Source organism: Pogoniulus pusillus, chromosome 35 (assembly GCF_015220805.1).
Source record: "Pogoniulus pusillus isolate bPogPus1 chromosome 35, bPogPus1.pri, whole genome shotgun sequence".
NCBI classification, from domain to species: Eukaryota; Metazoa; Chordata; class Aves; order Piciformes; family Lybiidae; genus Pogoniulus; species Pogoniulus pusillus.
This window is the reverse complement of record NC_087298.1, coordinates 5,589,353-5,614,261: the sequence shown is the minus strand read 5'-3', so window position 1 is coordinate 5,614,261 and position 24,909 is coordinate 5,589,353. Positions and strand designations below refer to the sequence as shown.

The 24,909-nt window shown below is 45.9% G+C and overlaps 1 long non-coding RNA gene across 1 annotated transcript in view; it reads right to left on the bottom strand.

The window, feature by feature from the left end:
* The window catches only part of LOC135190138 (uncharacterized), a 40,457-nt gene extending 16,643 nt beyond the window's left edge, over positions 1-23,814 (bottom strand). Inside the window, exon 1 of the long non-coding RNA XR_010308431.1 lies at positions 23,626-23,814. This is a non-coding gene — a long non-coding RNA (uncharacterized LOC135190138). The remainder of the gene's footprint in view (positions 1-23,625) is intronic.
* Between the last annotated feature and the right edge of the window lie 1,095 nt (positions 23,815-24,909).

The window sequence follows — 24,909 nt, the reverse complement described above, 5'->3', positions numbered from 1 at the left end:
AGCACTCAAGCTGTGATCCTACCTCTTTAAATGCAACTTTTGCCTGGTGCAGTGACAAAAACTCTTAAAGCAACTTACAGGGCTAAAGGGAAAATTTCCTTGCTACAGGCAGGAGCAAATCTATTTGAAGGTGTCCCTGCTTACTATGAGGGATTTGGACTAGATGATCTTTAGAGGTCTCTTCCAACCCTAACCATTTTATGTTTACTCATCATATTCATACATAGGCTGGGAAAGAGGTTTCATAGCAAGGAGATGAAGTTAGTGGAAGACACAAAACAACTGAACGTTGTCAAATTTGAAGCTGACTACAGAGAATCACAGAGGACTCTTGAGACACAGAATGAGTCTGTGATGAAATGACAGATGAAATTCAACACCAAGAATTGCTAAGTAATGTACATGGGGAAAATAAGCCTCTCTGTATTTCCAGTCAGGAATGGGATCTTGCAGTCATTGTGGATAGTTCTATAAAAATGTTAGTTTAGAGCTCAGAAATGCTCAACAAAAAAAGCAAATAAAGCAGCAGGAACTGCTGGAATATCAGAGATGAAAACATGAAGCACAGCTGTGCCATTTTCTAACTCTCCAGTTCACCTGCACTGACAATTGAGCATGTAATTTCAGTTTCCACATCTCAGGAAAGAAACAACCCAAATCACATGCACACACAAATTCCCACCAACCAGCAATGGAAACGACTACAAAGAACACAAAGAAAGATCAAAGCCTTGCAATGGTGTGCAAGGAGAGCCTTACTGACCAAGAACACAGGAAAAATGAGAGGAGAGAGGTCTGGTAAGGTCTGGGTGAAGAAGAAGGACTGCAGAATGGGGCCCCATAATCATAGAATCAACCAGGTTGGAAGAGGCCTCCAAGCTCATCCAGTCCAACCTAGCACCCAGCCCTAGCCAGTCAACCAGACCATGGCACTAAGTGCCTCATCCAGCCTTTGCTTGAACACCTCCAGGGATGGTGACTCCACCACCTCTCTGGGCAGCCCATTCCAATGCCAATCACTCTCTCTGGCAACAACTTCCTCCTAACATCCAGCCTATACTTCCCCCGTCACAGCTTGAGACTGTGTCCCCTTGTTCTATTGCTGGTTGCCTGGCAGAAGAGGCCACCCCCACCTGGCTACAATGTCCCTTCAGGTAGACAGAAATGAGGTCACCCCTGAGCCTCCTCCAGGCTAAACACCCCCAGATCCCTCAGCCTCTCCTCATAGGGGTTGTGTTCCAGGCCTTTCACCAGCTGCCTTGTATCAGAATAGCTATGTAGAGTGCCCCATATTCATCATGCAAGAGGCTTCAATAGGTGAAACAAGCCCCTCTGCAAACCACACCCATTCCAGGATGCTATGGGAGGTCACATAGATTCAAAAAGGGAGGAAGGAAACTCAGGCATGGCTTGCACAGCTGTGGGCTTGATGGATGTTTTAAAAACCAGACACTCAGGAAAGCTCCCCAGCCATCAGCTGCCAGAACCTGGCAAGGTACTCCATGAAACCCCATGAATTAGGACAAGGGGTAATGGGTATAAAGTACAGCACAGGAAGTTCCACCTCCAGTTCTGGAGCCACTATTACAAGAGGGATGTGGAGATGCTGTAAGAGGAATATGTAAGAGGTGAGTGCCAGGAGGCTGGAGCCAGGCTCTGCTGGGTGATGCCCAGTGACAGGACAAGGAGGAAGTTGAGGCATAGGAGATTCCATGTGAACCTGAGGAGGATTCTTTTCCCTGTGAGGGTGACAGAGCACTGGCACAGGCTGCCCAGGGAGGTTGTGGAACCTCTCTCTCTGGAGATATTCAAGAACCATCTGGATGTGTTCCAATGTGATCTGCTCTGGGTGATCCTGCTCTGGCAGGGGGGCTGGACCAGATGATCTTTGGAGGTCCCTTCCAGCCCCTGACATTCTATGATTCTATGATGATTCTATGAAATGTTTTGCTACAAAGCAAAGCCCTAAGTATCTTTATCTCTCACACACCAATGTGGATTTGATTCTTTGGGGAGCCATAAATCTACTGTACAATAGTCAGTCCATGCAGCTTGAATGCATCCAGCCAAGGATGGTCCCAGCAGCACTGAGGAAAGAGATTCTGTGTCTCCAGCCCTGCCACATGGCACAGCACATGCAACTCCAGGCAAGCTTTTAGGAGAGAGAGACTGCAGCCCACTTAGCTCTCCACTAGTCTGTTTTCCAGGAAACATTGCACTTTGCTATGAACAAAGCCAGGAACCAACATTCATTTATCAACCTAAACACTTGAAACAGGTTTTGCACCAACTGGTCCTCACCGTGTGCTCTGTGGCTGTCACAAACCCAAACCTGCTTTCATTCCCCACAAGGTGCCACCAGCACCAGTGTCACTTCTCATAATAATGGACCAGCTTTTCTACAGGCATAAATCAATCTCATTCCCTCTGGATTACTAGTGACAGGCCAGTTTATACCAGCTCAGGAGCTAGTTAAATAACAGTAATGCTGGGCATTTTTGGAAAAGAGAAGGAGGTTTTTTCCATACATCTGAGGATTATAGAACAGGATCAGGTGGGTTTCATGTTCATCAAAACAGGACAAGTCAGGTTTTGTTCAGTGCTATGTAGACATTTCAGGGGAAGGGAAAAGGGAAGGGGAAGGGAAAAGGGAAGGGGAAGGGAAAAGGGAAGGGGAAGGGAAAAGGGAAGGGGAAGGGAAAAGGGAAGGGGAAGGGAAAAGGGAAGGGGAAGGGAAAAGGGAAGGGGAAGGGAAAAGGGAAGGGGAAGGGAAAAGGGAAGGGGAAGGGAAAAGGGAAGGGGAAGGGAAAAGGGAAAGGGGAAGGGAAAAGGGAAAGGGGAAGGGAAAAGGGAAAGGGGAAGGGAAAAGGGAAAGGGGAAGGGAAAAGGGAAAGGGGAGAGAGGAGAGGGGAGAGAGGAGAGGGGAGAGAGGAGAGGGGAGAGAGGAGAGGGGAGAGAGGAGAGGGGAGAGAGGAGAGGGGAGAGAGGAGAGGGGAGAGAGGAGAAGGGAGAGGGGAGAGAGGAGAGGGGAGAGAGGGAAGAGAGGGGAGAGAGGAGAGGGGAGAGAGGAGAGGGGAGAGAGGAGAGGGGAGAGAGGAGAGGGGAGAGAGGAGAGGGGAGAGAGGAGAGGGGAGAGAGGAGAGGGGAGAGAGGAGAGGGGAGAGAGGAGAGGGGAGAGAGGAGAGGGGAGAGAGGAGAGGGGAGAATAAAAGAGGAGAGGAGAGAAGAAAAGAGAATAAAAGAGGAGAGGGAAGATGAAAAGAGAATAAAAGAGAGGTGAGAAGAAAAGAGAAGAAAAGAAAAAGAAGAAAAAAAACCTGCATTTGCTTTTATTTGATGCTTCCCCTCCCTATATTGCCCCAGAAGAGAAAATAAGCTTATAAATGCTATTTTAGCACTAACACATGTATCAACAATACTGACATGTTTTCAGCTGAATTTTCACTTCATTCTATTTTCCACCTCACAATGAAATTCAGTTCAATAGAAAGATTCAATAGTAATTGGAAATAGGCTCTGGAAATTGCATAATCTAGTTCTCAAAGAGCCAGAAATTAACAAACAAACAAACAAACAGAACAGACACACAACTAAAGTAACCACATTCTGTAAAGATGTAATAAGTCAATTAAATTCATGCACAAAGTGATTCTTGGCTGACAGGAGATTACAAAGAGAGAGGTCAGATCCTGTTTTCAAAACAGAGCCTCGTGAAAAGGGAAGCAAATGGAAATGTCATTACCGAGCATTATGATGAGAGATGAAAGGAGTCTCATCCAGAAAAGCTCCAAGGGGGTGAAATGTAAATTGTTCAGAAAGGAGGCAAATGAAAGAGGATGTGATAAAGTCACTGATGAGTAAACATAGGGGAGAGCTGTGGCTGGGGTTCACATGATAACAGGAATCAACACCGAAGGACCTGAGTTCATAGCTGGTAGAAATCAGCACAGGTTCATCATCTTCAGAGAGGCTGCACAGATTCACACCCACTGCATCTTGTCCTTCAATGGGACTCAGTATTTAGGTAGCTCTTTCATCTATTGATATTGTGCACATATTATTATCTTCACTCAAATGTGGAAAGGGGGAGAGGTACCAAAGCCTTCTGCCTTTTCATTTTTTTTTCTCTTCTAATTGCAGTTGTGCCTTTTGGTTGTTAGAGGATTCAAAGACCTTGTTGAAAGCCAGAGCCAAGTCGTCTTCAAACAAAACTGCATTACCTGAAACTTCTGAAGATAAGATTAGATAGAAACACAGAATACCTGTGTTGGAAAAGTCCTTCATGATCATAGAATCATAGAATCAACCAGGTTGGAAGAGACCTCCAAGATCATCCAGTCCAAACTATCATCCAGTAAACCAGACATGGCACTAAGTGCCCCATCCAGGCTTTGCTTGAACACCTCCAGGGATGGCAACTCCACCACCCCCTTGGGCAGCCCATTCCAATGACAAATAACTCTCTCTGGCAACAACTTCCTCCTAACATCCAGTCTGGACCTCCCCTGGCACAACTTGATCATTGAGTCCAACCATTAACCTTACTACAGCAAGTTTGCTGCTAACCCATATCCCCAAGCACCACACCTGTATGGCTTTTGAACACATCCAGGGGTGATTCACTCCAAATGATCACTCCACAACAAATGCTTCCCAAACACCTAAGGGAGTCTAAAGACTCATCTATGCAACCCAACTCAAGGCTACAGAAGACCAAGTAAAAATCCTCATTGAAATGAATTGAATATAGAATTAAAGATGCACAACATCACCTCAGTCATCCATTGGGGTTGCTTCACAGCTTTCTAGGACATATACTGAAAGGACATTCCTCATAGGAAAACACCCATGGTTGGAAATGGTTATGCCTAAGAAAGGGTTGGAATAGATCAAAGGGCCAATTGTGTGTTATCTAAGTAGACATATATACTTATCGTGCCTGCAGGAACTCTATACGTGGGCAATGGTGAAAGGGGGATCCCTAAGTCATATTTCATGTCTGCTCTGTTACAGGGATCCTGGTGGCAGCTACACATGAAATGAAAGCCCTGCAGAGACATCATTTTCTTAGACAAGTTAATCATTCCATAAAGGTACTCCTTACTCCCTGCCGTGAGCTGCGGCGGAGCTCCGCTGCCTGCTGTTACACTGTCGAGCGATTCGACTCCAAACTGGTTGCCACTCATTTATGAGGAAGCAATCCCTCTGCTTGGCATGTGCACGTTTGTTTAATATGTGAAGCTCCATGAGATCCACTGGGATGGAAGGCTCTCAACGGATGCTCGTCATCATCAAATGTAGGATGATAGTTAATTAGCTCTCATGTCTCTCGGTACCCCGTGAGAATAGCCATTCAAGCTTGACAGAGATAACTTGCCTGAGACTAATCCTGATAAGTGTAAGTCCAGGAGAGGACAGCAGAAATTAGACAGGCAGAAGCAATACCTGTCTGTATAAGATTAGGAATTTGGATCCCATTTCTGCAGTTGCTGAGTTTAACACTGATATCCTGGCTGGACTTAAGGTTGGGCAAGTGATGCTTGGTGCTTACATCACCAGCTAGGTGGACATAGACTCTAGCTTATAGAATCATAGAATCAACCAGGCTGGAAGAGACCTCCAAGCTCATCCAGTCCAACCTAGCACCCAGCCCTGGTCAAGCAACCAGACCATGGCACTAAGTGCCTCATCCAGGCTTTTCTTCAACACCTTCTCTCAGGTGGCCAGTGCCAGAACAAGAGGACACAGCCTCAGGCTGTGCCAGGGGAGATTTAGGCTTGAGGTGAGGAGAAAGTTCTTCACTGAGAGAGTCATTGGACACTGGAATGGGCTGCCCGGGGAAGTGGTGGAGTTGCCGTCCCTGAGGCACTTCAAGGCAGGACTGGACGTGGCACTTGGTGCCATGGTCTGGCCTTGAGCTCTGTGGTAAAGGGTTGGACTTGATGATCTGTGAAGTCTCTTCCAACCCTGATGATACCGTGATACTGTGATACCTCCAGGGATGGTGACTCCACCACCTCCCTGGGCAGCCCATTCCAATGCCAATCACTCTCTCTGTGAAGAACTTCCTCCTAACATCCAGTCTAGACCTCCCTTGGCACAACTTGAAACTGTGTCCCCTTGTGCTGTTGCTGGTTACCTGGCAGAAGAGCCCAATCCCAACCCAACACTACCCTGGGCCAATGCCCAGTGCAACACGAAGACTTCCTATGTGCATTTCTTTCTGACTGAGGATAAAAAAGACTTCCTTACAAAGCTGACACACACACATCCAACTCCAAGCCTGCAGAAAGACACTCTCCAAATGTGGGCTGTGGTCTGTGAAACCTGCTGAGTGAAAAGGTGTTCTGAGAGATATTATTATTAGGAATTTTCAAAAACTTTGAAGGTTATTATTGCTCCAGATTAGGCTGAAATGTTTAATTATGAACAGAGAGAAGGGGGTTGGCCTTTTCAAAGGATAGGAGCCTTTATTGATTTGATTAGTCAAAGGAGGTGATAATTTTTATATTAATAACCAGAGAGCAATTTCTCTGTTAAACAGTGATTATAAAATACTAACTGAAATACCATTGGAAGAGTCCGGGGAAGGTCACTCTTTGTTCTTAGTTGTTGTAATCAATCTCACTCTATCAAAGGCTGCAGAAATATAGCAATAAACTAAGTGGAATTGTAGATACTTCTGAACTTGTGGGCAGATGTGGCAGTGCCTTCCCTGTTAATTGAGGTTGGATCAAGTGAAAGCCTTTGATTGAATGAACTATAATTGCTTGCTCGATAGCTGCAAACATGGTTGGCTACCTGACGTGTTTGTTAAATGGATGTGTGCCTTATGCTGACACGCCTGTGGAAGGACCTGAGTAAACAGACAGATGGAGGTGGGGTAGGGATGACTTCAAATCATCTCATTGCACCTTTGCAGGGTTTTGGAGGGTGCTTGTTGGTTGGTTGGTTGTTTTTTTTTTTCACAGAATCACAGAAACATGCAGGTTGGCAAAGCCCCTCAGGATCACCAAGTCCAACCTAGAACCCTACTCTATGAGCCTGGCCTTAAGCCATGTCCCTAAGCACCACATCTAAATGACCCTTAAGCATTTCCAGGGTCATCGATTCCACCACCTCCCTGGGCAGCTCATGGTCCCTGACCACTCTCTCTGTGAAAAACTTTTTCCTAATGTTCAATCTAAACCTCTCCAGTCTCAGCTTGAGGCCATTCCCCCTTGTTCTGTCCTAAACTACCTGTGAGAAGAGCCCAGCAGCAGCCTCTCCACAATGTCACTTAAGGTAGTTGTAGACAGCAATGAGGTCTCCCCTCAGCCTACTCTTTTTCAAACTAACCATCCCCAGCTCCCTCAGTTGCTCCTAGCAAGATTTATTCTCTGTGCCCTTCAGCAGCTTTGTTGCCCTCCTCTGGACCTGCTCCAGCATCTCCACATCTCTCATCTCAGCTCGAAACTGAACACAATGCTCAAAGTGTGGCCTCACCAAAACTGAGTCCAAGGGGACAATCACCTCCCTGCTCCTGCTAGCCACAGCATTTTTAACACAAGCCAGGATGCCATTGGCCTTCTTGGCCACCTGGGCACACCGCTGGCTCACATTCAACTCCTGTCTATTACAACTCCCAGGTCCCTTTCTGCCAAGCAGCTCTCCAGCCACACTGCCCCAAGGATGTAGCCTTGCTTGGGGTTATTGTGACCCAAGTGCTGGACCTGGCATTTGGCCTTGTTGAAACTCATTCCATTAATATTGGCCCAGTGATCCAGCCTACCAAATCCCTCTGAAGAGCCTCTCTACCCATTTTGTTTGGCTTGGGTTTTCTTTAGCATTTTATTTTGAGTGGAGTTTTGGGTGTGCTTGCTTGCTTTTTGTTTAGGTGGGTTTTGGCTGGTGGGTTTTTTTTTGTTGTTGGTTTGATTTGAGTTGTTTTGAGTTGAGGGTTTTTTTGTTTGGTTGATTTGGATTTGGGTTTTTGCTAGTTTGGGGTTTTTTGATGGTTGGTTGGTTGTTTTCCCCTGGGATTACACATCAGGAAGAGGGGACAAGTTTCAGCACATCCTCTCAAGATGTGTGAGTCATCCTGTCTGCATAGTCAGCACTTCCCCCTTGCACTGGAAGCTCCTGGTGCCTCTGAGACCACCCTGCACAGCTGGAATGTCAGAAAGAGCTGGATGCAGCACAGCATTTGCCTGTGTTATAGGCTAGCAGCTCACTAGGGCTCAATCACAGATGGCTCAGTTGGATCTTTAGAGATTCTTTCAGTTGTTACCTTTGGATGGGAGTTGCCTCACTGCAGCAGGGCAGAGGATCAGGCAGTCCAGCAATCCCTGCAGCAGCCAATGTCCCACTTCTGCAGCCTTGCTCAAACCATCACGGGATGTCCTGCCCACAGGGGCACGTTTCTTTCCTAGCCCTCATCAATTAGCAGCTGCTTTATACCCTGAAGCATGAAGTGCTCCATCCCTCATACATTTTTTATTTTCTCTAATAGAATTTCTCATTATTCATATGAATGTCTAATCCTTTTGTGAATCCTCCAAAGCTCTTGGCTTCAATAATGTCTGTGGCATCGAGTGCCACATGTTAATTATATGCTGTGTAAGAAAAGTATCTCTTACTATCAGCTTTAAATCATTTGCCTTAAAAAAAAAAAACTCCTAATGGTTAAAGCCCTGTGAGGAGAGGCTGAGGGAGCTGGGGGTGTGCAGCCTGCAGAAGAGGAGGCTCAGGGCAGAGCTCATTGCTGCCTATAACTACCTGAAGGGAGGCTGTAGCCAGGTGGAGTTCTCTTATGTCAGGCAAGCAGCAACAGAACAAGGGGGCACAATCTCAAGTTGTTCCAGGACAGGTCTAGGCTGGATGTTAGGAGGAAGCTGTTGGCAGAGAGAGTGATTGGCATTGGAATGGGCTGCCCAGGGAGGTGGTTGGGTCACCGTCCCTGGAGGTGCTGAAGCCAAGCCTGGCTGGGGCACTTAGTGTCATGGTCTAGTTGGTTGAACAGGGCTGGGTGCTATGTTGGGCTGGATGATTTCTTCCAACCTGGTTGATTCTATGATAATAGAATGTAGTATTACATAGCTAAGGCCTTAAAAGTATTGCCTTAAAAATATTTTTTGGGTTGTTTGGGTTTTTTTAAACATTGAGAAACTAAGGTATGAAAGAACATAACTACAAGAGATCACTGCTAGGTATAGAGGCAGAACCTGGGAGTTCTACTCCTTACTTTTGAACAGTGAGAAACTAAGGCATGAAAGAACACAACTTATATGAGACCATTCAGTGCTAGGTATAGAGACAGAGCCTGGGAGTTCTACTCCTTATTTTGGAACACTGAGAAACTAAGGCATGAAAGAACACAACTTACAGGAGATCATCCACTGCTAGGTATAGAGGCAGAGCCTGGGAACTCTACTCCTTGTTTTGGAACACTGAGAAACTAAGGTAAGAAAGAATACAACTTACAGGAGATCACTGCTAGGTATAGAGTCTGGGAGTTCTACTCCTTATTTCACAACACTGAGAAATAAGGTATGAAGAACACAACTTACAATAGAGCATCCACTGCTAGGTATAGAGACAGAGCTTGAGAGTTCTACTCCTTATTTTGGAACAGTGAGAAATAAGGCATGAGAAAATACAACTTACAATAGAGCATCCACTGCTAGGTACAGAGGCAGAGCCTGGGAACTCTACTCCTTGTTTTGGAACACTGAGAAACTAAGGTATGAAAGAACACAACTTACAGGAGATCACTGCTAGGTATAGAGTCTGGGAGTTCTACTCCTTATTTCACAACACTGAGAAATAAGGTATGAAGAACACAACTTACAATAGAGCATCCACTGCTAGGTATAGAGATAGAGCCTGAGAGTTCTGCTCCTTATTTTGGAACACTGAGAAATACAGAACACTGGAATGGGCTGCCTGGGGAGGTGGTGGAGTCGCCATCCCTGGAGCTGTTCAAGGCAGGATTGGACATGGCACTTGGTGCCATGGTGTAGCCTTGAGCTCTGTGGTAAAGGGTTGGACTTGATGATCTGTGAGGTCTCTTCCAACCCTGATAATACTGTGATACTGTGATAAGATATGGAGAACACAACTTACAATAGAACATCCACTGCTAGGTATAGAGATAGAGCCTGGGAGTTCTACTCCTTATTTTGGAGCAGTGAGAAACAAGGCATGAGAAAACACAACTTACAATAGAGCATCCACTGCTAGGTATAGAGACAGAGCCTGAGAGTTCTGCTCCTTATTTTGGAACAGTGAGAAATAAGGCATGAGAAAATACAACTTAGAATAGAGCATCCACTGCTAGGTATAGAGACAGAGCCTGAGAGTTCTACTCCTCAGATTCTTTCTCTAAATAAATAAATTTTAAAAAAGAAAGGTTTTCTCATGTAATGAAAACTGATGTAGACATCTCAGGTTTTCATGTTCATTTCAAGGAACAATCTCATTGCCTTCCAGCCATAAGAGAAAAAAAATAAATCTCCACCATTCCTATCTGATACAGAGGCTGTGTTAGAAGAAGTGTCAGGGATCACAGGCTGCCAAATCAAGTTTGCTGTGACCCAGTGGGAACCAAGATAAACTTCTGAAAAACAGAAGACTAACACGTTGCAGCTACTGGGAGTTCTCTCTGCTGGACAAGATTAAAGTCGTTTTGACTCTTCTCTTGCCAATCATTTCTGAGAGGAAATCCAATTTTCCCTTGCTCTAAATTTCATCTCTTTTATTTGCTAATACTGTTGGAGTGGTGTGATGAACAAACTCATACGAAATCCACCTTACCTCCCAATGTGCAGAGAAAGGCTCAGTGGTAACATAATCACCCCCACCCCAAATATACATCTTAGCCACACAGAAAACAAAGCTGAGCTCAGAGAATTACTTTCCTGCTGTTTCTGGCTCATGTTTGGTCTAGAATGGTTTCTGGAAGCATTTTTATCATGCAAAGATAAAGCAGATGGAAAATAATTTTCATAGAATCAACCAGGTTGGAAGAGACCTCCAAGAGCATCCAGTCCAACCTAACACCCAGCCCTAGCCAACCAACCAGAACATGGCACTAAGTGCCTCAGCCAGGCTTTGCTTGAACGACTCCACCACCTCCCTGGGCAGCCCATTCCAATGCCAATCACTCTCTCTGCCAACAACTTCCTCCTAACATCCAGCCTAGACCTGCCCTGATACAGCTTGAGACTCTGTCCCCTTCTTCTGCTGCTGCTTGCCTGGCAGAAGAGCCCAACCCCACCTGGCTACAGCCTCCCTTCAGGTAGTTGTAGACAACATTGAGGTCTGCCCTGAGCCTCCTCTTCTGCAGGCTGCACACCCCCAGCTCCCTCAGCCTCCCCTCACAGGGCTGTGCTCCAGGCCCCTCACCAGCTTTGTTGCCCTTCTCTGGACACCTACCAGCACCTCAACAACTCTCTTGAATTGAGGAGCCCAGAACTGGACACAGCACTCAAGGTGTGGCCTGAGCAGTGCTGAGTACAGGGGCAGAATAGCCTCCGTTGTTCTTCTGGCCACACTGTTCCTGAGCCAGGTCAGGATGCCATTGGCTCTCCTGCCCACCTGGGCACACTGCTGGCTCATCTTCAGCTACTACCTACCAGTACCCCAAGGTCCCTTTCTTCCTGGCTGCTCTGCAGCCACTCTGTCCCCAGCCTGTCGCACTGCTTGGGGTTGTTGTGGCCAAAACCAGGCATCCTAACTGCTAGGATTATTGCTCTCCTTGTCTAGGTATGGTGTGTAGATGACCCTCCTCCCCCTCTGTTTGAGTGCTTCCAGGCTTCTAGTGTATTTATACTCAGAAAATCTCATGAAGCCAGAAAGTGTTGACAGCCCCAAGTTACAGGAAAAGCCAGGACAGAGAGAAGAGGTGACTTATTCAAGATTATAGAGATCTGCAGCAGTGCAGAAACTTGAACCCAGGTCATCCAAGTTTTAACTTATTGCTCTCTCTACTGCTGTAAACTGCCTTCTTGACCCTGCCTTGCAACCCATTTCGTCTGTCTGCAAAGCAGGGATTTGTTAGTAAAGAGAAACACCTCAGAAAATGCTACTTTCTACTCAAGCTGCCTTTTCTGTTGGAAGTGATATAAGTAGCAGCAGTGTGAAAGTGCTCAGTTATATTTTTTTTCCCAGCTAAATCAGGCTGATTTTAATCCCAGCAAGCATTCCTCAGGATAGGAGTGCCATCACCCCTCAGGCTCAGATGGTGAAATGCCCTGTAAAACCCAGCTGGGCACAAGAGGTGGATGATGAAGAGCACTGACTGAAGTCTCTGAAGACTGACCACTGCACTGTCTTCTCCTCTTACTGAAGAGTTAAGACTCTAAGAAGAGATAGAAAGAGAGCCTGAAATGGTTTAGTCTCCTCTTCTTAAAACATAGAATCCTAGAATCAGTCAGGGTTGGAAGGGACAACAAGGATCAGCCAGTTCCAACCCCCCTGCCATGGCCAGGGACACCTCACACTAGATCAGGCTGTCTAGAGCCTCATCCAGCCTGACCTTACCTCCAAGGATGGGGCCTCAACCACCTCCCTGGGCAACCCATTCCTGGGTCTCACCACCCTCATGCTGAAGAACTTCTTCCTAGCATCCAGTCTGAATCTATCCATGTCCAGCTTTGTTCCATTCTCTCCAGTCCTATCACTCCCTGACAGCCTAAAAAGTCCCTCCCCAGCTTTCTTGTAGGCCCCCTTAAGATACCAAAAGGTCACCTCAAAGCCTTCTCCTCTCCATACTGAACAGCCCCAACTCCCTCAGTCTCTCCTCACAGCACGAGTGCTCCAGCCCTCAGGTCATCCTTGTGGCCCTTCTCTGGCCACCTTTCAGCACATCCACATCCCTCTTGTAATAGTGGCTCCAGAACTGGACACAGTACTTCTGGTGGGGTCTCACCAGTGGAGAGCAGAGGGTGAGGACCACTTCCCTCCACCTGCTGGCACCTCCCATGCAGATATCACATTACTCCCATTGCAAAACTCTCCACAGTGCCTTCTCAATCCTAACTCCTGCAACATCTTTCCCTTGTTTACAGTTCCATTGAAATGAATGCTTTAATTTTTCAAACAAACAGTGACATTGTTTATGAATGCATTACCACCAAATTATCTCCCTTGAATATCAATTAACTCCAGCCATTTTTAACTACAAAGCCCCTTTAGTCACAAGCATGTGCTCACAGAAACAGATTTGTTTGAACCAACCACGTTTCATCACATGTTCAGCTGCTAAAGGAATTCAGCCTTTGCAAGGAGCATTAACTGTATTCCAGGAAGGAGGATTCTGGTGGGCTGGATATGGTCTACAGAGCAGTAGTCCAGCAAGAGGCAGTACTATGTCTTACACCCACTCCCAGTGTGACAGAGATGACAATCAGATGCCATAGAGGGTTGTGAGGAGGTGGGACTGGCTGTGGGACTCTGCTAGAGGCAGGATGCTGCAGAAATTAGGCAGCATTTGAGGCAACCAGTGAGAAGCAAGGTCTGCCTCTTGCCTGACTGTGATGGTTTAGGGGTTACCCCGCCCCCCCACACTTTTGAATTTGTCCCAGCTAACTCAGACGGACCCTGGGAATATAGATGAAGCAATTTATTTACAGCTAGCAGAATTTACAAGCAGCTATTTACAATATATACAGTTATATACAATTATATACAGAAATATACAAAGGAGAAACAATACAAAAGCACAACTCCCCTCCCAGAAACCTGAGTCCCCAGGAGGGGCTCTCAAACCACCCCAACACCTCCCCCCGGCCCTCTCAACCTTACCCCAGTTCTCAGGAAGAAAAGAGGTGCAGCCAAGAGGTTAGGGAGCAAGGTTAGTGGGAGCAGGGTTAATGAGATGTGACCAGGTCTAAGGCAAAAGCAAGAGTGAGAGACAAAATGGAGAATGTTTTCTTCTTCTTCCCAGAGTTCTCAGCGTAACTGTGAGAGAAGGAGACACAATTGTTTTTCATTTCACTGCCCGTTATCTAGTTCTTTTACCAAAACATTCCAGCTTGCTTCAAACTAGCACAATCCACCCCTGTCTACTTCGCTCAGAGTATCGCTGAGAATTATCCAATCTAATCTAAACCAATATTTACACTAAAACAATATATACAAGTTCAGTTCACACTTCAATCAGATGTAGGTGATTCAAAAACTCAGAACAGGGACTCCCAGGTGATGTTGGGTTCGTGCTCACATACTGTAGATTCTATCGTAGATTCTCTCAGTGTTGGGCGCCGATGTTACCTAGAACAGAAAACTCCTAACAGCTTGAATTTAAACTCTCTCAGCTAAGGTTAGATTTCTCTGTGGAATACACTGGATTTCACCATTCTCCTGCATTACCCAGTATGTATGACCAGGACCTTCAGCAGAAACCACCCCTCGGACAGGTTTCCCTTCACCCGAAGGAGAAAATACCCAAACAGTTTTCCCTAACAGATTCCTTTCACGTACAACAGGAACTTTATCACCGTCTACTGTTTGGACCAAATCTGATTGTGCAGGTCCTGCTCTGTTTACTGAACCTCTACTATTTACCAACCAGGTAGCTTGTGCTAAATGTTTGTCCCAGTTTTTTAGAGTTCCACCCCCCATGGCTTTTAGGGTAGTTTTCAGCAAACCATTGTAGCGCTCAATCTTCCCTGAAGCTGGTGCATAGTAGGGTATGTGATAGATCCATTCAATACCATGCTCTTTGGCCCAGTTTTTCACAAGATTGTTCTTGAAATGAGTGCCATTGTCTGACTCAATTCTTTCTGGAGTTCCATGTCTCCACAAGATTTGTCTCTCCAAACCAACAATGGTGTTACGTGCAGTAGCATGTGGAACTGGATAGGTTTCCAACCATCCAGTGCTGGCTTCTACCATCGTTAGCACATACTGCTTGCCAGAACGAGATCGAGGTAAAGTGATGTAGTCAATCTGCCAGGCTTCTCCATACTTGTACTTTGACCATCTCTCACCATACCATAAGGGCTTGATTCGCTTAGCCTGCTTAATAGCAGCACAAATGTCACAGTCATAGATGACTTGGGTGATAGCATCCATGGACAAGTCAATTGACCTATCACGAGCCCATCGGTATGTTCCATCTCTGCCTTGATGTCCAGATGAGTCATGGGCCCACCGAGCTAAGAACAACTCACCTCGGTGTTTCCAATCAAGGTCAATGTCAAGTTCAGAGTTGGTATCAACTTGAGCAATCTTAGCAGCTTGGTCTGCCTTCTGGTTATGTTGATGTTCCTCAGTAGCTCTGCTCTTAGGCATGTGTGCATCTACGTGCCGCACCTTCACTGGAATTTTCTCCAGCCGTGCATCAATGTCCTGCCATAGATCAGCACACCAAATAGGCTTTCCTTTCCTCTGCCAACCATGCTTCTTCCAGTCCTTTAGCCAACCCCACAGAGCATTGGCTACCATCCACGAGTCGGTGTAGAGGTAAAGGATAGGCCAATTCTCACGTTCAGCCACATCAAGAGCAAGTTGAACAGCTTTTACCTCAGCGAACTGACTGGATTCTCCTTCTCCATCTTTCGTTTCGGTAACTCTCCTGGTTGGACTCCAAACCGCTGACTTCCATATTCGCTTGTTCCCAACAAGACGACAGGAACCATCTGTGAACAAAGCATAGTTCTTTTCCTCATCAGAGAGATCACCATAGGGAGGAGCTTCCTCAGCACGAGTTATTTTCTCCTCCGGAGGTTTAGAACAGTCTGTGCCTTCCGGCCAGTTGGTGATCACCTCCACTAGACCAGGTCGGTCAAGATTACCCATTCGTGCTCGTTGGGTTATCAAAGCCATCCATTTAGACCAGGTTGCATCTGTGGCATGATGCGGTGATGAACCTTTGCCCTTGAACATCCAGTTAAGAACTGGCAGTCTAGGAGCTAAAAGCAATTGTGACTCAGTTCCAATCACTTCAGAAGCTGCTTTCACTCCCTCATAGGCTGCTAGAATCTCTTTCTCAGTTGCAGTGTAATTTGTCTCTGAACCTCTGTAACAACGTCCCCAGAAACCAAGTGGACGACCACGTGTCTCATTTGGAGCTCTCTGCCAAAGACTCCAAGTTGGACCATTGTCACTGGCAGCCGTGTACAGAATGTTTTTAATGTCTGGACCAGATCTCACAGGTCCCAAGCCCACTGCATGGACTACTTCTCGTTTAATTTGATCAAAGGCTGCTTGTTGTTCAGGTCCCCACTCAAAATTGTTTCTCTTACGAGTCACATCATGCAGAGGTTTGACAATCTGACTGAAACCAGGAATGTGTAGTCTCCAAAATCCCACCACACTAAGAAAAGAAAGTGTGTCCTTCTTACTGGTGGGAACTGCCATGGTAGAGACTTTGTTGATCACATCCTGAGGAATGTAACGGCGACCATCCTGCCACCGCACTCCCAGAAACTGAATTTCTTTGGCAGGTCCTTTGACCTTGTCTCTCTTAATGGCAAAGCCTGCTTGCAGCAGAATGTCAATGATTTTGTTACCTTTCTCGAAGACTTCCTCAGCAGTTTGGCCCCACACAATGATGTCGTCGATGTACTGGATGTGCTCTGGAGCTTTACCTTTCTCCAGTGCATTATGGATGACTGAGTGACAGATGGTTGAGCTGTGTTTCCACCCCTGAGGCAAACGGTTGAACTGGTACTGGATTCCTCTCCAGGTGAATGCAAACTGAGGCCTGCACTCCTTTGCTATGGGAATAGAGAAGAAAGCATTAGCAATGTCTATGGTTGCATACCACTTAGCCTCCTTCGATTCCAGCTCGTACTGGAGTTCCAGCATGTCTGGCACAGCTGCACTCATGGGTGGCGTCACCTCATTGAGGGCACGAAAGTCAACTGTCAGTCTCCAGTCGCCCGTAGGTTTACGCACAGGCCAGATGGGACTGTTGAAAGGTGAATGAGCTTTCTCGATGACAGCCTGACTCTCCAATTGACGAATCAGCTGATGAATGGGCAACAAAGAGTCACGGTTAGTTCTGTACTGCCTATGATGAACAGTTTGAGTTGCAATTGGCACTTCCAGGTCCTCTATGTCATGATGTCCCACAACTGCAGATTCATCAGAAAGTTCAGGTCTAATGGACAGTTTCAATTTATCATCCTCAATCTCTACAGATGCTATTCCAAAAGCCCATTTGTGACCCTTAGGATCTTTGAAACAACCTTGTCTCAAAAAGTCAATTCCCAGAATGCAAGGCGCATCAGGACCAGTTACAATAGTATGTGTCTTCCACTCTTTACCAGTTAAACTGATCTCAGCCTGTACCTTAGTTAACTCTTGAGATCCACCAGTGATTCCAAAAATAGAAATGGACTCTGTCCCTTTACAATTAGATGGCAATAAAGTACACTGAGCACCTGTGTCAACTAAAGCCCTGTATTTCCGAACTCTTGAACTGCCAGGCCACCTAATGAATACATTCCAATAGATTCGGTTCTCTCCAATATCCCTTTCCTCCTCCTGGCTGGAGGCAGGGCACCCCTAATGCTGAACATGGCATGTAGGGTGTACACAGTGATTGGTGTTGTTGTAAGAGGAACTGCAACTGTTGGAACAATTGCAGTTGCTCTCGGGAGCTGAAGAAGTGACAGCTACTTTTCGGGCATTACTGCCTCTGTTTCTGCCACTCTGCAGTTCCCTGACCCTCTTTGAAAGAGCTGAAGTAGGTTTACCATCCCACTTGTTCATGTTCTCACCGTATGTGTCACGCAGAAGTATCCACAGTGACGCACGTGATTGCTGCTGTCTGGGTGGAATTTGTCTCCTCCTGGGCTGGAATTGCCTTGCAGGAGGTGGGCGTCTGTTCCTGACTGCAGAAACATGCACCCATTCAGATGATGCAGGATTGGTATCTTTTACCAGATTGGAAATTGAGGTTTTAAGGTCCTCCTTCAGTTCTTTCATAGTATTTTTCATCTCTGTGGTCATAGTTTGTATGGCAGAGATTATACCAGAATGTGACAAGCTGTCCTCAATCTGCCTGAGCTGGTCAGTGAATTCACCAACAGTGAAAGATCTTCCATTATCACTCCTTGCTAGGAACTTACTGGCCAAGATGTTAGCATAGGATGAAGGAGCAAGCTTAATCAGCTTCTTCATGAGACCTGTTCCCAAAGGAATATCGTCAGGCTCATGAGTGCCATGATCTCCATAAAGCACTTCCTTCACAGCAAACTCCTTCAGAAGCTTAATTCCCTGCTCAACGGTGTTCCACTTCTTGGCAGCCCATGGCAAATCATCTCGGGAAGGATATCTCATAGCCACAGCCAACAGAAGGCGTGTCCATAAGCTAACCCTACCAAGAGGACTTGCTAGGTGTTTGTCCACTCCACTCTCCTTAGTGAGTGGTCCCAGCTGCTTGGCAGACTTGTCTCCTACCTGCAGAGCATTAGCACCAATGCCACGGCATCTCACTAGCCAGCTTAAGATTGGCTCACCTGATTCCCTTGTGTATTCTTTCCTAACTTCCCTGACCTCTCTGAGTGGATCCTTGGAGCCTTGGATGTCATCTTCCTCCTCCTCTTCCTGTTGATCTGGTGGTGCCGGGCCTAACACAATCTTCCTCATAGCATTCCTAAACTCATTGGAACCATCCTCTCTCCTGGCAGCTAACCTCACAGCGCTCCTCTCACTTGAGTATTGTTGTCTCAGCACATCTACAAGGTCTCGCAGACTAACTGCCTCCTCCTCCTCCTCTCCTTGCTGCTGATCACTAGAGGTCCCATCTCTTACATCCTCCTGCGAACCACTCTTTGTCTTAGCTTTTGCCTTAGCAGGTGCCAGAAGGGCCTGAGCAGCAACAGACTTGGATGTGTCTGCTGGAGGATTTGAATCTTTAGGAGTCTGACTTGAAGGGTTTGAATCCTTAGGGGTCTGACCTGGAGCATTTGAATTATTGGAGGTCTGACTTGGAACTTGTGAGTTCAAATCTGCCTTGCTTTTAACAGGAGGATTTTGGTTCTGGCCTGCTGGCTGGGGGTTTGAATTGGCTGAGCTGGTGTCAGTAGGATTTGGACTGACTGGGCTAGCATTACTAGCACTAGTAGTATTATTAACATTAGTGGGATTATTTGCCTGTCCTCCTGGGATGCCTGCCAACCCTGACGTGTTTTGATTGTTGCTAGGGACATTCTGATTTTGGGTACCTGCCTGTCCTCCTGAGGCTCCTGCTGAACTCTGTGGCTTGTTTTGGTTATCCTTATCATTGTTTATGTTAGCAGCGGGAACATTGGCCGTGTTCCCAGCACTTGGAGAAGGAGGGGCAGAGGCTGGCAAGGGGGAAGCCGAGAACTGTGTTCCTTTGTTTTGCTGTGAAAGAGACTGCTTCTGAGACACAGAATTTTTCCTAGTCCTTACAGAAGCTGGTTTTGAATTTTTCACCAATAATGCCAAAATTAATATGAATATTAAAACCATAAGAGCCATGATAATGCACAGCAACCCCGCCACAGTCTCTTTATTGTAAAAATCCTTGCATGGATTTGGCATTTCAGTTTGGGGCTGGATGACCCTCATGAGAGCAGTAGATAAAGCAGACTCTCGATTGATTGTAACATTATTGACAAAAACTCTTGTAATATCACTAGTAATATTCTCAGTGACACTAAAACCAGCATAACCAAGAATAAAATCACCCCAGCTCCAGAACATGTTTGAAAGCTTAACTTTAGCCTTCTTAAAAACTACATGAAGCAAGAAATAACCAATTTGATCTTTGATCCAGTTGTACACAAAAAACCAGAAAACAGGCCACACAGCAATCCCCACCAAGTACAATAGCTGCTTGATTAGCTTCATCTTAATTCCCAGAGCTAATTTCCACTCACTCCAAAATATCTAGCCCCACGTTGTGAAAGCCAATAAAAAATGTGATGGTTTAGGGGTTACCCCGCCCCCCCACACTTTTGAATTTGTCCCAGCTAACTCAGACGGACCCTGGGAATATAGATGAAGCAATTTATTTACAGCTAGCAGAATTTACAAGCAGCTATTTACAATATATACAGTTATATACAATTATATACAGAAATATACAAAGGAGAAACAATACAAAAGCACAACTCCCCTCCCAGAAACCTGAGTCCCCAGGAGGGGCTCTCAAACCACCCCAACACCTCCCCCCGGCCCTCTCAACCTTACCCCAGTTCTCAGGAAGAAAAGAGGTGCAGCCAAGAGGTTAGGGAGCAAGGTTAGTGGGAGCAGGGTTAATGAGATGTGACCAGGTCTAAGGCAAAAGCAAGAGTGAGAGACAAAATGGAGAATGTTTTCTTCTTCTTCCCAGAGTTCTCAGCGTAACTGTGAGAGAAGGAGACACAATTGTTTTTCATTTCACTGCCCGTTATCTAGTTCTTTTACCAAAACATTCCAGCTTGCTTCAAACTAGCACAGACATGCATTCTGTCTGGTGGAAACTGGGGCAGCCAGAGCCTATCAGCTTCCATTTCATCATCCCTGTGCAAGAAGGAAGGTCAGCTTAGGGGTGAGAGCTCAGAAATGAGTCCCATTTTAGGAAGGCAACTAAACCAGAAGTGCAGCTATGAGATTTAATTTACCCTAAGAAAAATGAGCCATACATTTCATGGCTGAGGTTAGATCTGACCCAGCCTCTGTTGAAGCTAAACAGTTGTTTGCTTGATTTTTTGGGGAATATTTGTTTGTGTGGCTGTTGTTGCGTTTAGTTTGATTGGAGTTTGGGGTTTTTGCTTGTTTGTTTGATTTTAGTTTGGGGTTTTTGCTTGTTTGCTTGATTTTAGTTTGGGGTTTTTGCTTGTTTGTTTGATTTTAGTTTGGGGGTTTTGCTTGCTTGTTTGATTTTAGTTTGGGGGTTTTGCTTGCTTGTTTGTTTGATTTTAGTTTGGGGTTTTTGCTTGCTTGTTTGTTTGATTTTAGTTTGGGGGTTTTGCTTGCTTGTTTGATTTTAGTTTGGGGGTTTTGCTTGCTTGTTTGTTTGATTTTAGTTTGGGGGTTTTGCTTGCTTGTTTGTTTGATTTTAGTTTGGGGGTTTTGCTTGCTTGTTTGATTTTAGTTTGGGGTTTTTTGCTTGTTTGTTTGATTTTAGTTTGGGGGTTTTGCTTGTTTGCTTGATTTTAGTTTGGGGGTTTTTTGCTTGTTTGTTTGATTTTAGTTTGGGGTTTTTTTGCTTGTTTGTTTGATTTTAGTTTGGGGGTTTTGCTTGTTTGTTTGATTTTAGTTTGGGGGTTTTGCTTGTTTGTTTGATTTTACTTTGGGGGTTTTTGCTTGTTTGTTTGATTTTACTTTGGGGGTTTGGAGTTTTTACTTCTTTGTTTGTTTTTAGTTTGGAGGTTTGGGGGTTTTGCTTGTTTGGTTTTGTTTATTTTGTTTGGGGTTTTGTTTTGCTTTTGGGTAGGATTTTGTTTCTTTGGGGGGAAGGAAGTGGTTGCTTGGATGGGAAATTTTTGTGTGTTTGTGTTTTTTCTGCATGTGTTCGTTTGGCTTGCTTTGGTTTTGAGCTTTGTGTGTGTGTTTAGCTTCTCTTTTCATTTCTTTTCTACCAAGATAGAAAGAAGACTCCATTTTCACTGAATTCCTGCTGGGCTGGACCGTGCTTTATGTGGAGTTGAGCAGGGACACAGCTAGGTGTCTCTGAGGACACACATGCAACACAGCTCTGGTCCTTAAGGTTCCTCCTTGCTCTCAGCCTCATCTGCATCCCTAGCAGCAGGAGCTGAGCCAGTTGAACTGGGACAGTGATCAGTCCTTGGAGAGGACCTTTCTTCTGCTGCTTTTAAGCATGCAAACACTGCCAGGTAACTCCCCAGAGCCCTGAAGAGTCAGACCTCAGCCTCAAAAGAGCATGAGGCAAAGAGATTGTAAGTTTCAATCTGTGGTCAACCCCTCCACAATCCCAAATTAGTTGAGCTCCTCACATCTTGCTCATGGGGAAGACGTGGTGGGAGTGACTGCCTCAGCCTGGCTCACAAGGGCTGAGCTAACAAATGGAGCCTGCAATATTTCAATCAATAGGGGGGGGGGGGGAAAGAAAGAAGAAATGAAGCAATCAGAGAAGACAGAGACATTATTGATGCTTCTATTACCTTCTGAAATTGGTCACTGTGGAGAAAAACAAGTAGCCACAGAGTGGACCTGGTCTGACCTTTCACTCCACAGCAGGCAGCAGATTGGTCATTCTAGTCACTGCCAGTGAAAAATGAGGCTGAAATCTTCTTCTTTTAGCAGATGAGGGACCAGTGCTCAGTTCCCATAGGAGGAGAGAATTCACAGTTCAGGGGGGAAGCTGTAGCCCTCACTGTGGGCCCTAGAGAGATTCCCATATGGGAATGCAAGGATTGATTTGCCACTTACTGTGAGTGGTGTGTGCTCAAATGCAAAAGGACAGACTCTCAGAAAAGGAGAGAAACTTTAAAGTGATGGAAAAACCAGAGCAGAAAAAGGTGTGTGCCCAGCAATGCAGGGAAATTCCCAGCTAGGCAGTACAATGGTGAAGAATGGGGTGGAACAAAGGACAGAAGGGAACTTTTGACTACACAGTACTGAGATGTGATGAAATAAACTGGGATAAATAAGAGCCAGCCAAGTACTTGTACAAATTCAAAAGGAAGGACAACTCAGGGAGTAACACACAGGATGAAGGGCCTGGAGTAGCAGTTTGGTACCATCTCTTCTATGAAGTTTCTTATGCCCCTGGATAAAGATCCCTTGGCTTTGTCAGTGCCATAGTGGTACAACAGCTACAGAAATCCTTTCTTTGTCTACTGGGACAATACAGTTTCTGAGGCTTGTATCCAGAGGGAATGCTTGGTGCTTTCTTAATATAAACCATAAATAAAAGAGCAGCAACAACAGAGCAAAACCTGTACACCTCAGGAGGGTTGAAATTAGTCAGACATCGGCAGGAAGCCTCCACCTTGTTGGGAAGGAGAGCAGAGAGCTGCTAGGGGGAACAAACTAACCTGGCACAGACAAGGAGAAGTATAGGCTGGATGTTAGGAGGAAGTTCTTGCCAGAGAGAGTGATTGGCATTGGAATGGGCTGCCCAGGGAGGTGGTGGAGTCCCTGTCCCTGGAGGTGTTCAAGCAAAGGCTGGATGAGGCACTTGGTGCCATGATCTGGTGGATTGGCTAGGGCTGAGTGCTAGGTTGGACTGGATGAGCTTGGAGATCTCTTCCAACCTGATTGATTCTATGATAAATTGACTTCTGTTTTACTGATCATTTATGACTAAATACTCATTCTGAGTGGATTGCTGTTATCCTGGAGGGAGGGTGTCCTCTTCTGTATGGCCAAAGTAGTCCAAGAAGAAAGAAGATGATTTGTATATCCGAAGGGATATGCTGCCATATGACAGACTGGTTAATAAACCAACCAACCAAACACCAAAAGCAAGAACTAATTGTAACAGCCTTCATGTGGGCAAGAGTTCATGAGGTAGCATGCTCCATTTCTTGTTAGGACAAACATTTAATGTGAGAGACATTAGGATATTGATCTTCCACCCCCCTCCCTCCCCAAAGTGTTTAGTTTTAATCATACCTGACCATTCTGCAGCCTAAATGATCATGCAGAGACCCCAACATCATCTCATCTTAACAGGCTTGCCTCTCATGATAAGCTTCAAGAAACAGCACTTACCTTCCTATTATCACTCTGAACTGAGTTGGGTGGTGAACTCTAATGATGAGCAGACATCAGAGAAGTGCTTCAGAAGAACAGGTCGCAAACGCTCATAATAAATCTGTTCAGATGCACTTTGGGGAGTGTAAATCACTTAAATTATTAAAGAGTCGAGCTGTTGGGACTCAGGTTGAGAGCTGCTGCTGCTGCTGCTGCTGCTGCTTTGAAAGCCACTGCAGCCCAAAGTGAGCAGGGGAAAGAAGGAAATGAGCACAGCTGAAATTCAAGCTGCTCTGCTTGTGCTGCAACTTGGAACCACCAGCTGCAGCTGCGTGTCTTTAGTGAATGACAGGGCTCAAACTCTTTGGCTTACAAGGTGGGGGAAATGGAGGAAAGAAGGACTGTGTGATAATAGCAGAGAAGTGTGGACAGGCAGTAAAACCACTTGGCTGTGGAGCAAAGACTGGGATAGAAGAGAGATGTACAGGATACACTGGTGATGTCTTAGCTAGCTAAAATCCAGCCATGCTACCCTGAACCAGAGGATCGTTAAGGCTGGAAAAGACCTTTGAGCTCATCAGGTCTGACCATCAGCCCAACACTACCATGATGACTAAACCATGTCCTGCATCTACATACTTCTTTGTGTAACATCTCCAAGGATGGTGTCACATGGAATGGTGTGAGACAGAAAGGCACATCTGGACATGTAATAAACTGAAGGCAATACTAAAATCAATTGACTTGGTCTAGCATGAGCAGGGGGTGGAGTTGGATTCAGGTCCACACCTCTGTCCATTCCACTTGGACTGCAGCAAGAGAGCAATGGCCAGCAGGGCAAGGGAAGTGATTCTCCCCATTTACTCTGCTCTCCTGAGACCCCACCTGGAGTACTGTGTGCAGTTCTGGAGCCCCCAACAGAAGCAGGACATGGAACTGTTTGAGCCGGTCCAGAGGAGGCTGCCAAGATGCTTAGAGGGCTGCAGCAGCTCAGCTATGAGGACAGGCTACAAGAGTTGGGGCTCTGCAGTCTGAGGAGAAGGCTTTGAGGAGACCTTGGAGTAGCCTTCCAGTATCTGAAGGGGGCCTAGAGAAAGGCTAGGGAGGGACCGTGTACCAGGTGTTGTAATGACAGGATGAGGAGGAATGGGTTTAAACTGTATGAGGGGAGATTTAAACTAGATGTTAGGAAGGAGTTGTTTACAGTGAGGATGGTGAAACACTGGCACAGGTTGCCCAGGGAGGTTGTGGCTGCTCCCTCTCTGAAGGTCTTCAGGAACAGGTTGGATGAGGCCTTGAGTG